The following is an 18,413-nucleotide window of genomic DNA, read 5'->3' on the forward strand; positions in this document are numbered from 1 at the left end:
AAACCAAAAAACAAACAAAAAAAACCCACAAAAAACCCAGTAATTCTTTAGCCAAAGTGAATCTTATTGAAGCAAGAAGCAGCCTGGACTTACACTTTATCTGACTTCATAATCACTGAGATTGCCATAAGGAGAGGGTGGATATAAAACCAGAAAGAAAATACTTTAACACTACTTTACTTTCTGTTTTAATCTGCCTTTGACAAGAAAAAAAAATATCTAAGAATGTAATGAATAAAATACTGCACCTGTAGTTTTACTAATATTTGTAGATTTATATCCAATCTTTGATGAAGACACCACTCAAATTTGTATAGTATTTTCTGAAGTACTAAAGAAAGTCCAATAAAAAGTGTACGTTGCATTGTCACACAGAGTGATAATAACAGTGTTAGTGTAGAAGTTCTTATTTGAGATTTCCATATGAGAAATCTGCCTAAGATCTTTCAACAGTCTCTCGTGAACTTCACATTGGAATTCTACACGTGAAAGAATAGAAAATTGTCTGAGCCACCACTTACTCAAAACATCTGAAAGAATAAGTCTGCACAGTATATTCACTGAATAAATAGCAAATTCAGCATACAGGTTAGTATTAGCCTTGAAGTTCATATTTCTCTGCAGCAAAGGGAAGAGGAGAATGAATCTTCTTTAAGCATACAGCTCAGGGCTCACATCCATAAATTAAATGTGTAAGCAATGAACCAAAATAATAAAAAAAATAAAGCAGCATTTGAAAGAAGAGTACAGTGATATAAAACATAAATGTTTTAAGCTGTAAAATAATAAAACAGGCGTATTATTTTATGAAAGTATGAGTTCACTTACAGATGAAAATGAATTGAACTGATTAGGGATGCTTAATCAAAACACCAGACAAACAACACTCCACCTCACCTTCTCCCCTGATAATTCCCTATAATCACTTTACAGTCTTCTTCCATAGTAAGCATACATATACTTAACAAGAGATCATATATCATATCTTGTTTAAGAGCATTATAAAAACTAATTAATACTAGCAGTTACACTGGATTTGGAATGGATTTAGATTTCATTAGAAACTGGGCTTTTTGCAGGTTAATGAAGTTGAGAAAACAGCAATCACAGTAGCAGGTCATCATTCTTGTAAATTACTACGTATATTTGCAAAATAAAAACAAGCATTATTTCTAGATGTGTAAGAAAATAGATTTACTACATTGTGGGCAGTTTACTATATGCTAGAAATAACCACAAGACAGGAAATTATGAGAAACCTGTGGAAGAGACAAGTGGACTGAAAAGATGAGAATAGATGCAGTATATAAAACAAAATTTAGAAAGAGAAAGCAAACCCAGCGAAACCTCTCTTGCTGTTCCCAAACATATTAACATGGTGTGGTTTCCTTCTTATTGAATAAGAGAAATGGAACATACTAACCTCATTTTAGCCTTCAAAACAATCCTTTCAGCCCTGGTCTCACTGACATAAATTGTCCCTTCTTGAACCCAATTGAAAACACAGCCACTATCATCTTTCTAGCCTGGAGGTCTGATGCAACGGCATATTCTCTGAACACTTTTCTGACTTATTGTTTTTCACTGCATCATATTCAGAGTTCTGGTTCTATGTCTAATACTCCCTCTTCCTTTCAGCCCCTCACCACTGATCAGTCTACCCTAATTACCATTCTATTTATCAGCCTTGAGCATGTTATGCCCTGTGTTTTTTGCAGCCGTCTTCATATCTAATTGAACATACCCTCAACATTCTTTAATAGAAAGAACAAACCAGAGGTGACAGAGGAGTACTCAAAATTCTCTACTATGACCTGGAAAAGATGTCTCACCAACACATGTACCAGTACTAGCTTCTCAGATTTACTGTAGCAGCTGCCAAACTAACAGTAGAAAGCACTGATGTGCATCAGATGTCTGTAAATATCTGATAAAATCTGGGCCAAAGAATTTTGACAAGATAATTCAGTCTGAATGCTGTAAGGTGTTCTTGCAAGGAGCAGCAGTTAAAAATATTCAGAGTGACCTAGTGGGAGATATGCATCTTTACCTCTCCCATTTTGCTTCATATGAGATGACTTCTTTGTATCCATCTGAAACAGAGAAGGAATTTACTCACTTCCATCAAACATGGAAGCGGGAGAGCTTATGAGAGCCCAGAGCTGCAGTCATAGAGGAGCTCACTAGTTTCTTCAGAAGGCTCTGTGATCACTGAAAAGTAAATTGCTGTAATTTATACCGTAGCCTTCTGTACATATGGCTGTAGCCATATCTTCTCCTTTGCCATTAATGACTGTACTGTAGGAATGCTGGAGAAAATGAGTAGGGAGCAGCACAGATCTCAAATCCACAGAGAACTGAGCATTACCTTTTCTGTAAAAGAAGGGTGGTTTCCCCATTTTCAGTGACTGCTAAAAAATCTGTGAATGGTTCTAGATTTGCATGCTAATTCTGAGAGAGTTGTGCAATGCACTGAAAATTGCTCAAGTACATGAAAGTCATGGGTTTGAACATGAAAAGTCCTACAGCTTCCCACTTCATTTGAGACAAAAACTATGGAGGAAAATGTGGAACTGACAGAGAAGCAATTTCTTTTTCAACACAGGTAAATGTTAACACCCTTGGTAAATGGTCACTAAGACATATGTAAAATGCAGAAATTAGTTTAGCTTTTTTTAAAAATTCAATAGTTTTTCATGGTTTGGAAAAGAAGTACGACTAGAATACTTTAAAATAGTTACCTAAAGCTCAAGTGCTAATTTCTCACTCAGTTATTATGTGCCCTTTTGAAAAATGACATCAATTTTAGCTGCTCAGCTTCTGATCAAATTGCATCAAAAAAGGGGATTACCTTGGGTTCGACAGGGGTGCAATACAGAGGAAATTCTATGTATGTTGATTACATAGCTTCCAAGAGGAACAAGGGGCTATTTTAAGCTCTTTAACTATCAAGTAATTCTACTTACTCATCTTTGAATCCCGTTTCTTACAGTTTAGTTTATGCTGACAATGACCTTTATAATCAGAGAAATCAGATGACAATGGTTTTTAAATATGCAAGCATTTACACAATATCTGAATCACTGAAAATATTTGTAATAAAACAACATCGGAAAAACTGCAAACAGGACATATTAATCATGACGCTTTCATCCAAGGCTTTCAAAACACTTCAAGAGTACTTATTACAAATGCTAATTTGTATATCACAGGTAATGCAAAAATCTGTTTCTTCTGAATATTCATACAGCGTTTTAGCTTATTTTAAGAGCTGTCCTGACAGGAAATGTGTCACCAGTTCCATATTACAGATGAGAAACCAGAGCACAGGAAGCTTTGGTAGAGCAAAGTTAAAAATTGTTTTGGATCCTGAACAGATCCCGACTACACGCATCTCAAAATCTCTTACATTAAATACACTGACAGGTAGTTGAGGAATAAAATATACATCAAGACAACTGTTGGGCCAGTTGTGAGAGGCAGTTTATCATGTTTAAAGAGAGAACATGGAGATGTTCAACAATGTACTACAAAGAAATTGGATGCTGACACAACAGAACTTTAAAAAGAAAGCAACATTTCCTCAGCAGACAGCGGTTAAATTTCTCCCAGCAAGGCAACCATAAATTCAAGAAGATTGAAAATATGCAAACCAAGTAATTTCATTGCTTTAATAGTTCCATTTTCAGGGTAGCCTTTTTCCCTGTTGGATTATCTCTTTCCCTTTCCTATGGTAAACCAGTGCAAGCTGTCAATTAGGTTCATAAATAATCCCATCCCAGAACTTCTGCTATTCAGTTAGGCTAATGACTTGATTGCAATCTGCCTAAACCTCAGGCGGTTGTTCCCTTCCACAATCCTGGCAAAGACTTCAAGAGTTCCTGACTACATCAAATAAAAATGTAACACACTGTTTACCAGAGATCAATGGCGTATATGACAGTGTAGCAGATTATTACCATGCTTTCTGTTTTGGGGGGATTTTTTGTGTGGTTTGTTTTTTTTTTTCTTTTTTCATTTTTCTTTGGTAGTACTCCTGGTATTACTGCAAAAGCCTGAATTGCTACTGAAAGATTCCAATAAAAAAACTTTTTTAGGACAAAATAATTAATTACAGAAAAAGTAGCATGTTATTATAGCAGTGTATTTAACAGAAATGGGTTGGTAGTTTGAATGACACGTAATTGATACACATAAGGGAACAAAGATCTTATTGCAAAAGAAGAAAGCATTTTTTTTGCAGCTTACAAATTTTTTCATGAATACTACCGAAAAGATTTGTCTTCACTTATGCTGAGAATGAAATAAGTGAATTTCATATATGCAAGCACACAAGCACATAAAGACAGAAAATAAGCCTTCTAAACAGCAAGTAAGCAAAAGGTCATTTAACAGGTGTATATTTTCAAATGGGGAAAAAAATAATAATATTTAGCTTGCTGGGTTTCATTATTAAATGTGAAAAACGTTTTTACCAAAGCCATTACGAATACTACTCATGCACAATGTCTTAATACCATGACACCTGTTCCAGTGATGCCATGTGTTTGCTGTAAACACAAGTTTATACCAAATTCGTATTGATTTCCTCTATTGATTCAATCACTTCTCAGTAGCTTGTACATATCGCAGATAAAATATTTGCTTTAAGTGAAGTGCACTTATTCTGGTCAGTATTTCTCCTTTAAGAACTCCTATTTTATATTTCTTTATTTATTCGAATCAGCTTGAGTGTTTGATCTGGACACAGGCTATTGTTCAACAGTGGACACAGTAAAAACTTAATTTGTATGAACATATTTCCTTATAACAGAAAACTATATATGCTCCATTATGCATAGTACCTATCTGAAAGAGAAAACATAATGTTGAGTAAACCATTAGCCATACAGGCTTCATTTCAATTACAATTTACAAGTTTTGATCAAATTCCCTCTAAATGTTATTTTGGGTCTGGACACAATGTTGTGTAATATTTGGACAACTCATCTTTCTTGACGAGTATTAAAAAATAATTTGTCAACCTGAAAAACCTGACATGTTGGCAACAGATTATGAATTTTAAAAACAACACCGTTTATACATGTTTTTGTACATGTACTTTGTCAAAATAAAAATAAAAATAAAAATAAAAATAAAAAACAACAAAAAACAACCTTTCAAGACCTAAGTCTATTTCATCAGTAATGATAATTTTCTTTGTTTATCATTTTTAACAGTAGGAGAATGCAGAATAAAATAATACTGCAGAATGGGAGTAATGATAAAATGCAGCCTTAACTGACTTAGGCTGAAGAAAAATTTCATGACCGAGGAGAGCTAAATTAGAACCTGAAGGTCATGAATAAATGCCACAGTGATTGTACCTTACTATTTCCCTCATAGCGTTTTCCCTAATAAACTGGAAATACTTTCACTAAGGTGCTTACTGAGTTGCTGAGCATAATTTCAATTTGTAAACATTCGCATACGGTAATTTGCATTAGTTCCACATAATGTACATCAGCATTAATTAATAGAGTGGATAGCATCTGTACATCTGTTATCTATTAGTCTTTACTCTAATTCATTAGATCTTTATCATTTACCTGAGCAGCACATCAAGAACAGGAAAAAGGGACCTTGGCTCATGTCATTTGCACAAAAGGACAGAGTGGAATATTAAGCTCTCTTATGTATGTCTAGTTAACCATATAAATGACGATAGCACAAATTTTGGTGCATGACTTTGAAACTGCTCTGTTTTTGTGAACTAGAAAAAAGTTAGGCATAACCTTGCAAACACTGTGAAACTATGGTAAAAGCCTTTAGAGTCAGTTTAATTGAATATGCATTTAGGATCTGCCTGATATACCTGAATCATAGAATCATTTGAGTTGGAAGTGACTTTTAAAGGTCATCTACTCTACTCCCTTGCAATGAACAGGGACACCTAGAGCTCGAGCAGGATGCTCAGAGCTCTGTCTAGCCTGACCTTGAGCATCTCCAGGAATGGGGCAACCATCACTTCTCTGGGCAACCTTTTCCAGTCCTAGCTGTAAAAAACTTTGCTTATATGCAACCTAAATCTTTTATCTTTTAGTCTGAAATTTCATTCTTTCAGGTTGTCTGCAGGTAGTGATTCTTTCAACAGAGAAATGGATTTGATTAATGGACCAGGAAGCTAATTATTAGTTATTCTTAGGACTACGTATCTTAGTCTATGCCTGTACCAATAAGTTCAGCATGGAGACAAACTTCTTTGGTGTATCTCTTGACTATAGACATGAAAACAGGCCTAGGTGTTATACGCAGTATCCTGAAATAATAAAGAAATTAGCAACAGCACCTAAAACAAACAAACAAACAAAAAAACCCTCCAGTCTCCTGAATCGTCATCCTGACAAAAAGAACATAAAAAGCATTTTTTTTTGCATAGACAAATATTACAGATACCTATGTGAACATGGCTCTTCCATAAAATTGATGCTATCTATGGCTTATCTTCACAGGCAATCTATACCCCACAGTCTAACAGGGCTAAACAGTTGGTGGTACATAGTAGCTGCATGCAAATGAGCACTGCATTTTAATTCATGATGAGTAATTTCTTGCAGGCACAGAGGAACTTCTTCAGAACTATATGTTCTCTATAAATAGGAACATACCTCATCACTCTATCATTGGCCCGTCTGGAAGGAATTTTGTAGTTTAGAATGGAAACTATGAAAATTAACTGAGAGTCACTGTAATTCCACATTAGGGCTACAATTAAAAAAATGAAATGAAATATCTCCCAGTTCAATGTCTGTAAGGTACACAAACAAAACATTAACCTATGCTACAAGGTTCATATTATAATATAACATCCTGAACTAGAAGGGACCAGAAAGATCATTGAGACCAACTCCTGGTTCCACGTAGGATCACCCAAATTACAAACCCTATGTCTGAGAGCTTTTTTAAACACTCCTTGTACTATAGCTGCTTGGGACTGTGACCACTGCCCTGGGGGACCTGTTCAAGGGCCTAACCTTTGGGAAAAGGTTCTTTACCAGAGGGTAACCTTGTTACCAGAGAGCAGAGCTCAGCACTGACCCTCCTCTCCTCTCATGAGGGGCTGTAAGCAGCCATGAGTCCTCCCCTCAGCTCCTCTGTTCTGGGCTGAACAAACCAAAGGGCCCCAGCCACTCCTGACACACCTTGCCCTTCAGACCCTTCAGCATCTTCATAGCCCTCCTTTGGACACTCTCTAATAGTTTTATGTCCTTCTTATACTGTGGCACCCAAACCTGCATGCAGTGCTCAAGGTGAGGCTGCACAGCACAGAGCAGAATGGGACAATCTTTCCCCTTTTCTGGTGGCAGCACTGGGCCTGATGCACACCATGATACTGTTGGCCCTTTGGCCTGGCAGGGCACATCAGGTCTGGGAAGCAATGCATTCAACTTCAGAAGTTCACATGCCAGCTCATACTTCAGTGACTTTCCCTGTAGTGATGCACCCTGAATACTTTAGAGACTAAAGGCTAGCTGACAGTAAAAATGAGACATAGTCCACTTCAGACAGACCTTGGTTGATATTATTCATTGGATACTGTACCCTGGCAAAAGCCTCTTTCACTAGTGAGTTATTGTGAGTCCTAGAGTCCATGCTTTTAATCTCTGAAGTGGCTTTCAAAGGAAAGTGCTAGTTGATGTTTATGCCCTGTGGCAACATCCTATTCATTCCTTCGTAGCTTAGAGGTCTGATCTTTGTTCTTGAACTTCCTGTGATTCATTTTCATATTTTGTTTGTAATGTAGTATTGCAACTGCACTTCCAGTTACATTCAGGTTTAGTTATGCCTCTGTTATGTTCAGAGAATGTCTCTGTTGTGATTTCTTAACTGCAGGGCTTCTGGAATCTTTTACTCTTCTGAAAGGACAATTAAATATAGGACTTCTGTGTAGGTCCAGCTGAAAAGATATCAAAGCATAATAGAGGACTTGAATAAAGTCCTAGCTACAATGACTTCAGGCACAAATACACCAAGCCTTGCAGCCAAGCCTTTAAAAGGGGAGGGTGACATTCAGTCAGCTTTATCCTCAGTAAATCTAGACTGCTTAGAAAGAAAATAAGCACACCATAGCACACTAATAAAGCTTCATGCTACTGATGAGAAGTAGTATTGCAGAAAGAATCAAGATTTGATAAATTTATAGGTAAGACTGGAATCAACAGAAAAGTGTATGTTGGGACTAAAGCCTTTATAGTGTAAATGTTTACTTATTTTACAAGATCTTCAGCTATGAATCAGGACCTCCACCGTATAAGGTACTGTTGATCATTGCTATGTCAAACAGTACAGTAAATACGATGGTGGACAGAAAGACTAACTTTTTAGCATTGATTCACATCATTTAAATATTAAATACTTTCTGAAATAAGAAATTACACTGTTTCCTATGACCACATTACTTTAGGTTGAAATTTTATTAATCTTGATTTAGTCATTGCCAGTCTTTTGAAATTCTCATCACTAAACAATTTATTTCAGCTTTAGGTCTTAATTTCATTCTGCATCATAAATTCTGCTGATACTCTCTGGTCACAAATGGAGTGTACAATCGTAAAACTAAGTTTACTCTATAATACTAGAGTACCCTCAAAAGATTTCTCAGATTCTACTGGATCATTTGTTTTTTGTTCCATTTGCTATTATTTTTAATTGTTTTGCATTACTGAGAGTCAGCTGCAGTATCAAAAATCTTTGATGTTGGGAGGTGCTAAGCTCCTACTGATGTCAGCAGGAGATAGATGGAATCAGCTCTGCTAGCATTTCACTATATAGTCTTTAAAGAGCTGACAAACATAGCCAAAGCCTGTGGGAAGAGAAACCCTTTGCAAATCCCAGTGGTCTTAAGTGTTACAGAAACAATAGTCTTCAGAAATTACAGCTCTAAGTTCTCTAAAGAACAACATGAAAATCATGGTTTTGTTATAAGTTGCATGAAGTTCACTTAAATTCCATGGCAGTATAAAAGCTAATTGATGCTACCAGCCTAAAATGTTAACAGAAATTATTGGAATAGAATGGAACAGAACAGTTTAGTTGGAAGGGACTTACTGCATGACTACTTCAGGGCTAAACAATAAACCATATAAATGAGGAACTGTCCGAGTGTCTCTTGAACAGTGACAGGCATGGAGCATCAACCACCTCTCAAGGAACCCAGTTCCCTCATAGTAAATCAGTTTTTCATAACATAGTCTGAAGCTCCTTGGAACAGCTTTGTGTCACTCCCATGTGTGCTGTCATTGGTGTTTTCCTTGAGGATTTTCTGGTAACATAAACAGTTCTTAGTCAAACATTTAATCTTTCCATTAAAACATATTTTCTGCTATGTTCCCTGCTAAAAGAATTCATTTAATAATAACAGATAATTTAAGGATAACATGGGGCTGTTGAAGAATTTAAATAAGCAAGTATAATAATAGAATCAAGGATAGAGAAGGAGCTGTCAAATCTCAATCAGTGACATAAAAGGTCCTTTTCAGTATTCTGAAGTTTATCTTGTCTAGTTTTGGAAGTCCTCAGTGATTTGCATCTCTTCTTTCAAGAGATTTTTCTACAGATTGCAATACAGGAACACCAGGGAGTATTCCATAATTTCAGTCCACTGTATCAAAATCAAATTTTTGTATGTCTCAACTTGTCAAAAAAATTCATATAATCTTTCTTCACATATCAGTTCCTCCAGCTCTAACAATTGTTATTGCTCTCTTTAAATGGCCTGCATTATGATTTTTTTTTGTTCCTCCCTCTCCTCCAACCTGAATTTACTGAAGATCAGATGGGAGTTTCTCCTTCTTTTGAGATATTCATGACCTGCCTGGACTCCTACCTGTGTGACCTGGTGTAGGGAACCTGCTTTGGCAGGCGGGTTGGACTCGATGATCATCTTTAGAAATGGCAACATAAAATAATCAGTGATATACATGCTGAAGGGGGCTATTTTCATCAACAGGAATAAATGCCAAGAAACTGTATGAGAAGCACAAATCAAAGGTAGGAAGAGAAATTAGAGCAGCTAAAGGAAATCTTTAAAAATATTTTCAAAATAGTTGATAGATCTGGAATTTTGGAAAACTGTAGTTTCTGAATGGACTCTGACTAATAGAATAAAACTATTTCAAAGCCAGCAATTAGACTTCAAATACTAGCTGCAACTTTCAATTCCTAACATTGTAATAACTTCATTAGCTGAACAAAGTGATGAAGGCAAGCTAGTTTCTGCTTTTGACAGTACAGTTTACTTAAAAGCCACAGTTTGGTGATTTGAAAACAAGCCAGTAATTTGTACTCAAGCCACTAAACCAATCCAGATGAAACTTTCCGGTATTGCATAAAAGCACGGTGAAAGTGACATCTCCTTCCTATCAGCTAGTTCAACAGCCATGGTGTCTCTTTGTATGGTATAGAAGACATCTATTTGTTCTCAATGAATGGTCATTGAATCATCTGTAAATTTACACCAACTGCCTTCTGAGAGAGTTATCTGTGTGTAGGAAAAGCTCTGAAACTAACATTTAATTTATCTGCCTGAATCTGCTACAAACACATCAGTGAAGAAATCACAGAATAGACTGAGAGCACCATATTCTTCAGGTAATATTTAAGGTTTAATCACCTTCCCTTTTACATAACATGCAGGCTTACTCTGTGAAAGAGTGAACTGAACCCAAGTTCTCATGACAATAAGTGGCAACTGTTAGAAAACAGTTTAGTAGTGATATCAATCCTTTGCACCCCTGTCTGGCAAAGATGCTTAGGAAAAGTTCATAACCATGTGTTGGCCCCACACATAGCCACATAAGAGTGGAAATCTTAGAAGTTGCTTACAGCATCTACAGTGGAAAAAAAAAGAAAGAAAAAGAAAAAAAAGTATTGAAAAGAAAAGAAAAAAGAAAATCACTTGGTTATGGGTACAAAGCTCAGTGGAGTCCAACCAAGATAGTTCCAGATTAGCACCCACCAACCCAGCTATACTCATCCTACAGTCCAAATCGCTGCTTCTGCTTCTCCTTGTATTGTGTTTCTCTCCCATCTTGCCAGGTCCCACCTAAAGCATCTCAGTGTACCTGCTGTGCAGACACTTGCCCATTATTTGTCAGAAGAAAACATAAAACTATGGGGTCAGCCACTAAGCTATGATTGTAGAGGCCATGTCTAGCAAGCATGAATTTGTAGGTGCACAAGTTAATCAGTTATTTGTATCTTCATGCACGTTCCTGTACACCTTATATAAAGAGCAGATGAGATTATATGAAGACAGACATTTCTGTTGAGATTGATGTGAGAGGTCAATTTTATTCTGAATCTTAGCAATTTGTTACTAAATTGCTGAATTTGCTCTTATAAAATGTTTAGTAATCTTTTGTTTAACTAAAATAAGACAAACATGTTTATTTTATTTTACTTTCACATTATTAAGCAGAAGACTATAATGAATGGCAGAATTTTATATTTATTTATTTGATGTCTCTAGCACATTTGTTTTTCTTATCAGTGAAAATAAACTGAAAAATAATGACAAAAATGTCACAGTATATCAGGTATGTTCACTTTAACCGTTGGCTATCTTGACAGCTTAAATTCTTTGGGTTACATTTTGGAATAAATGGAAACAATTCCCTTTGAAGTCAGTGGGTATTACAAGCACCTTATTTAGGTATAAATTTACTCTTCTTATCAAAACATTTTTGTCAACAAGGAATACACCGTGTCCTCCACATATGACAAATAAACCTCACTTAAATTAAGTCAGCTTACGTTACATGAGAAGTATGGAATCTGACACTAACACAGGAAAAATAACATGAAAATGAGAAAGCCAATAGACTGACACTCCCACAGTCAAAAGCATAATGAGACATTCTGTGTGATCGAAGTTTAAACAGGTGATTTTTGCAAACCTGTTCTGGTACATTTTTGCAGTCAGTAACAGATATGTTAAAACACACACTGAAGCTTCACGTCAAGCCCAGAACTACTAAGTCCTGAATCAAATATTTTTCTGCATTTCTTTGTAAATACTTATATTTATTTCAGTTTGTACCAACAAGAAAACAAATTAAAACAATAATAATCAGCTGAGGAGTATGATTTTTTCTCCAATGACCTACAGAACCATATGCCTCGAGAAAGTGTTATTAGAAATGTCTTGTCTGTTAAGAAGAGAATTAAGTTAGTATGGAAACAAAAAGGAGATGGCAGTGAAAGGCAGAAGCTTACTTGCTTTAGAGACATACTGAGGATTGGCTCCCGAAAGCTTGAGTTAATATTTACTAACCCTAAGCACATTCAATAGCTTCAAATTTTCTTCTTTTAGTGGGGCCACTGCTCCTTTTGTTTGAAGACAGAGCAAAGCTGTGAATAATGCCTAAGAGCAAAACTAAACCAGAAATAAATGACTTTTTTAATGTGAGACCTTCAACCTCAATTCCAGTTCCCCAGAGGCCAGCTTTGACTCCTTCTCATGTAATGCTCTCAAAGATTTCAACTGGGGATAAAGATGGTTCTGTAAAGAAACTGATGAAGAAATTGCTACTGAGGGAGGCGAGCTTGCAAGTCTCTTTTGATAGTGGTGAAGAGAAGTTAGGGCAATGTCATTCAGAACAGACAATTTAAATAAATGGACTGTAGGAGGTTAACAGCAACTAGAGATAGCAAGGGCAAACTACACAGCTCTTCAGTGAGTCAATGAAGGCTACTGTTTAGTTAAAGTAGTGCTCAAAATTAGTAAGTTTTGAGTGAGATGATAGACTTGTTGAACTGCTAAGAATGTATTTGTTAGTGTAACAGCTGACTGGGACATTTTGAACACTGCATAAGAACAAAAAGGAAAATATAGAATTATTCACATAAAGATATTAAAGCAGACCCATTTAATATGGATAAATTATGGTTCCTCTCCATATTGTAAGGGAGTCAAGGGACAAACAGACAAACAAACAAACAGGAAAAAAAACCAACTAAACTTTTCTCTTAGCAACTGCTGCAAGCAGTGCAAGTGTAAAAGTTGCCAGGAGTTCAGAAAGAACGTTCTAGGACAGAAATGAAATTAACCACTTCTCACATATGGACTGACATTTCATTGCTCTTCTAGAGTAAGATTGCCCCTTCTTCTTAATTATCTATCTATCTATCTATCTATCTATCTATCTATCTATCTATCTATCTATCTATCTTAATGATATATCTTAACGCTATTTTTCAAAGCAAAAACTACATACAAATGAAATGCAAAACATTAAGGTGTAATTAAGTGTTTGTATCTTACAGTATTGCAGCAGTCTTACATAAAATAATAGTGTTGCTTTTCCATGAAAGGTTCCTTTTCTATTACTGTTCAAAAATATAACATTATTAACTAGTCAGTGAAATTTAACATCTAGAATCTAACAGAAAATTCTTATCTAAAACAGTTAGTAACTGCAAATCTCCATATCTAGTGCTTCATATTTCCTTATTTACTACTTGCATTAAATTCCTCATGAATATTTTATAAGCAAAAAATATCAGAAGAATGTATACAATATTTATCTCACTGCTTTATCAAGTAAATGAACTTGCAAAGTGCTTGTGCATGGATTAGTTAGGGCACATGCTTCTTGTAGCAGCACAAAAATGAGATTGACTTTCACATCTTTTACTGTTCAGTCCAAAAAGAAGCCTCCAAAAGAGGCCTATGTCAAATAATGCAGATTGTTGGTATATGCTTAAACTTTCTCACAAAAAAATACGCCTCTTTAAACAGGAAAGGTAACATTTCCCTTTTTCTCATCCTCTTGTAGCACAAAACATGTACTGAAAGGTATTAAAGTGATTTGAAATTATGACCAAAATAAATAATTAAATAAATAAAAATCAAGCTTTATTTTCTAATATTTTTAAAAATAATAATTGAAATGCTGGAATTGTTCATAAAAACTCCAAGATTAACTGCAAAATAAGGAACACTGTTGTGCAGAAGTTTATTGCTTTTGTATAAATTTATTCCTGTACAGATTTATCTTAGTTCAGGAAGCACCTACACAGCACAAGATGACATTAAATATAGCATAGCATGTAGGAATTTACTATGCTATTATTATGTATTTGTCATCATATTTTATTGGGCATACTAATATTTTGTATGAAATTCAGTAGCTTCTTGCCTTCCTTTTGTACAATTTTCTTTCTTCCCTAACCTCTGCTGTGGAGTGGAATCCAGAAAATCTTTCACTGATCATTGTATGTATAAACTCCTTAATTCTCAGTCAGCTTTACTTGGGAAAATACATTCTAGACTAAAATATCGACCTCATAACTACAGAATAAATTAAAGCTTTATTTAGATCTTCAGAAAACAGTCGGCGTAAGACAATGCTAATTCTAAATAACAAAAGTTAGATTGCTAACACAAGTAAAAACAGTTTGTCAGAAATTTCCAATGCCTTGTAAATTGTGCTCATATTTAAAGACATGATATCAGGAAAAAATGCAGAAGACAAATGGAAAATTGCAGTAACAATGTTCATGTAAAAAAAAAAAAAAAAAAAAAAGAAAAAAGGTTACTCCCATATGTCATTGCAAAGCTAACAGCTGTGTTGATGAAATCACAATTCTTTTTGGTGACATCCAGATGGAATGCAGAGCTTTGACATTCCCCTTCAATAAGAGCTATGGTCTGAATTTCTGCATGTAACTGCATCAGACAAACTGTCAATTCTCCTTGCTACTCTATTCCAAAACAAAAATTCCAAACCTGTAAATTTCACTGGCAGATACTTCCAGGCTGCAGAGAGGCAGAGTGAAGAAGCCAGTACTGGCATTTTCCTTCTTATACTAAAACAGTTCTGTTGTTATAGTTATCATGTATATGGGCAATGACAGAATACCTGGACAGTTAAGTGTTTGCCATACCCTGATCTCACCTAGCTCAACTTGAACACCTGGCAAGGTTTGAATTCCCTGATAAGAGAACATTCAAGCCTTGATTACGTAGTGCTTTCATAAGATCTGCCACTCTTTGTCTCTCAGTGTACAGTGGTGGGAAGCTCAGTGCAGAGAGGTCACAAGATTTTTTGTCATCATCTCCTCCAGCTTTGCTCTCAGGAGCCAGAGAAACCATTGCATCAGGAATGCCAAGAGCCAGGATATGCAAGCATTCCCTTCATCGCTAACATTGTTGGAGCAGTGCTGCATGATAGTAGTGAATGTTAAGAGACTATAAATATGTCAAGAATCCACAGAGCAGACAGACTTCTGAGGTTGCCTCGAGCTCTGGACAATTATTTAAATGTTACCAAGTAGTCTTGAAAATTTAAGCAACAGCTGATTTCTGTAGAAGAAACAACCTACAGCATCCAAATTTCACTTTGTAGCTCATTTCAGAGCACCTACTGATTGAACAGCAAAATACTTTCAGAAAAGCAGAAGCATGTTGTTACTGTTTCTGTATATTCATATAAATAGAAATTTACTGCATTGATACTCAGTCTTGCTGCTTTGACAATAACCCCTACCTCTTTTCAGTACTTAGCATATATGGTAGTAACTACATAGTACCCAAAGGTACTGTGTGAAGATACATGGGTTCTCCAAGATGGCATGGTGCTTCAACTAAGATTGCCTCATTTCAGTAGAGTGAGCTTCCTCCAACAAGCTTATTTGGCTCTACTGCTTCTGCTACCTGAAATAAGTTGCTTAGAAATAGCCTGTCTTATTGCTTTCTGTAACAAATACCCTTACTGTCTGTCAGCTACTGAAAAGCCTGATATTTGCCAGGTGCTTTAAAATGTACATACTACATCTAACCATTTACATAGAATGCCCATTACATGTGAAAATAAAACGTATCTAAATGAAATTACACAAAGTACCTGTAATGTAGGTTCTTACCCACTTCTTTGTATACAGTATAAACACAATTGCAGGTTTTTGATTTTACACCATTTTAGTTCTTTTTTTCTTTTTTTTCCTTTTTTTTTTCAGTATGGTGCAAATTATTCCACTGGATGGATTTCATTCAGGGAACAGAATGGACTCCCTGATGACTGTATTTTAGAAGCCTTTATCGACTCTTTTATATAGTAAAGAAAACAATGCCCATTTCGTGTTAAATCATGTTATAAAAGCACCTATAAAATTGATTGCTGTGTTTTTCGACTGATGCTTAAATCTTGATTTATTTCCATGAATGAATTGCTTCTGGAAGTCAGATGGAGACAGGTATAAAGCTACAACTGCAGTTGTTTACACAAATTTGCACCTATACTTGCCCAACAAAGTCCCAATTTCAAAGCTCAAATATTACTTGGCAGTCACAAAAAACTGGCAGATTTTATCACTCCTGTTGGGTATCAGGACTAACATTAGGAGAGATCACTGCAAATTTAAAAGTTAATTCATATTCCCAAGTAACCCTTTAACTCATGCTATGATGAAAAAGAAGCAAAACAGAACAAAAATGCAGGCATGCAAATTGGAAAGTAATAGATATTATGGTATGGTGTAGTTTACAAACATGTCAGCTAAAAACTTAGTGCTGATGCTCCAAATGAATTAAAAACCTTCCATTAACACTGATGGTAATAAGAACACATGCCCTTTTAAGGTCCTGCGAAAGAATGAATTTACCAACATAATTTTTTTTTTTTTTTTTTTTTTTTTTTTTAGCACCAACATAATTCTTGTAGTAAATGACTTAATTCCCAGGCAGGAAATCTGTATTAAGTGGAATTCAAGCTGAGAGTACACTTCTCTAATGTAAGCATCAAAACAATTTTGGCGATGGAGCAATTGTCTTAAATACTAAAATGGCAGGTTATATTTCAAGAAAACTCCAATCCTTTGAGCAATAAAATGCTTAAGGGTGCTGATTGAAGTAATATTTTCTTCATAGTGATGTTATGTACTAAATACAGACCCACTATTACAGCATTATTATCAGATAAAAATGCATGTTGTAATTCTTAAAATTGAGTAATCTAGATGGTAATCACCAATACTTCTTCCATAGTATGCATTTTTTCTAAAACTTTGTGATAAATTATTTGTGTTTGTGTAAACAATTTCAGATAGTCAAACTTGGCTTTCAATAAATGGGATGCTTATGCCACTAGGAACTTTGCTCATGTTGGTGTGTTTAATATTATGAAATCTTTCAAGATGGTTTTAGCCTCTGTTTATTCTGTCTATTGTAAAATCATCAGGTTTTCAGTGAAGACTGCCTCCTCAGTATGAGCCATAGACTTCTGGTCAGTCATTAGTGCCTCGCAGATATGAGGGTAATCACAGTGGTATGACTTCCTAATGATTGCTTACAATCCTAGGGAAACACGGAAAAAAGGTAAAGACCAAGAAGGCAAAGAAAAAGGGGGAATAAAGGAGAACTGAGACTGCCTGTTGTAAAGACAATTGATTTAAGCTCAGTGACCAGATATGCTATTTAAAGCTTTTCTTCTTCAGTGTAACCAAGACGAGCTACTAGAAAGGATGAGCTGAGTTCTGTTCTGTTCTCACCTTTTCAGAGCTATTATGGATAAAATCCTGGTTTATGGACAACAAGCTGTAATAGCACAGCATTAGTTTCCTGTTCTTTTGATGTCATTACGTGAAACTTGAGTTGTGAAAGTTATTGTAAGCAACAATGTCCAATGATAGATGGATTAAAAAATAAAAACTACATCTACTACACCTCTGCCTTTCATAAAAATGAACACAAAGCACAGAGGCATGATGTTGAGGCTATTGGGATACAGTTGAGGCTATTGGCAAGCACCTAGATAATCAGCTGTGAAAGAGTTTTACCATACGCTCACTTTCCTGACAATGTACAAGCAAAATTGCTTAGGCAACAATTTTCCAAAAATTTCACAACAGCTCTTGCAGACAAGTTCAAAAAGTGACATATTCCACTACTGCAGCAAACAGTAATCTGACCATAATCCCACAAATGGAGTCAGCAAAAGTGAGAATTGCTGCCACAGACCTATAAAAATAAACATATTTTTGAAGGCATTAATTAAGTCAGAATGCAGTCATCAGCTGTGCAATAAGATGCTTTATAGCTTATGGATATACCTAAAGAAACATATGGAGAGCTTTCTCTGATAATGAGAAAATGCATACATTGTTTCTGTGTGCTTCTGCATCACAACACTGATAGATATTGACATAAACAGTCATTGCTATGTATAACGGCCATTAAACAAAATATCAGGAGTGGAGAACATCAAAGTTACATACCACCTATGTGTGCTTCACCAAATGAATCAGAATGATTTCTTCAAAGGTACACTCCCAACTGTTTGCACAGCAATATATTTACAGGAAGAAGGAAAAAGTGTGCCAAACTGCAAGCCAAATAAATCTATATCTAAGTTTATATTCTTATCTTGTACTTT

General features: G+C 35.5%; 1 protein-coding gene across 1 annotated transcript in view; it reads right to left on the minus strand.

Moving 5' to 3' along the window:
* PACRG (parkin coregulated) overlaps positions 1-18,413 on the minus strand; it is a 168,798-nt gene that overhangs the window by 26,681 nt on the left and 123,704 nt on the right.

Source organism: Coturnix japonica, chromosome 3 (genome assembly GCF_001577835.2).
Source record: "Coturnix japonica isolate 7356 chromosome 3, Coturnix japonica 2.1, whole genome shotgun sequence".
NCBI lineage: Eukaryota > Metazoa > Chordata > Aves > Galliformes > Phasianidae > Coturnix > Coturnix japonica.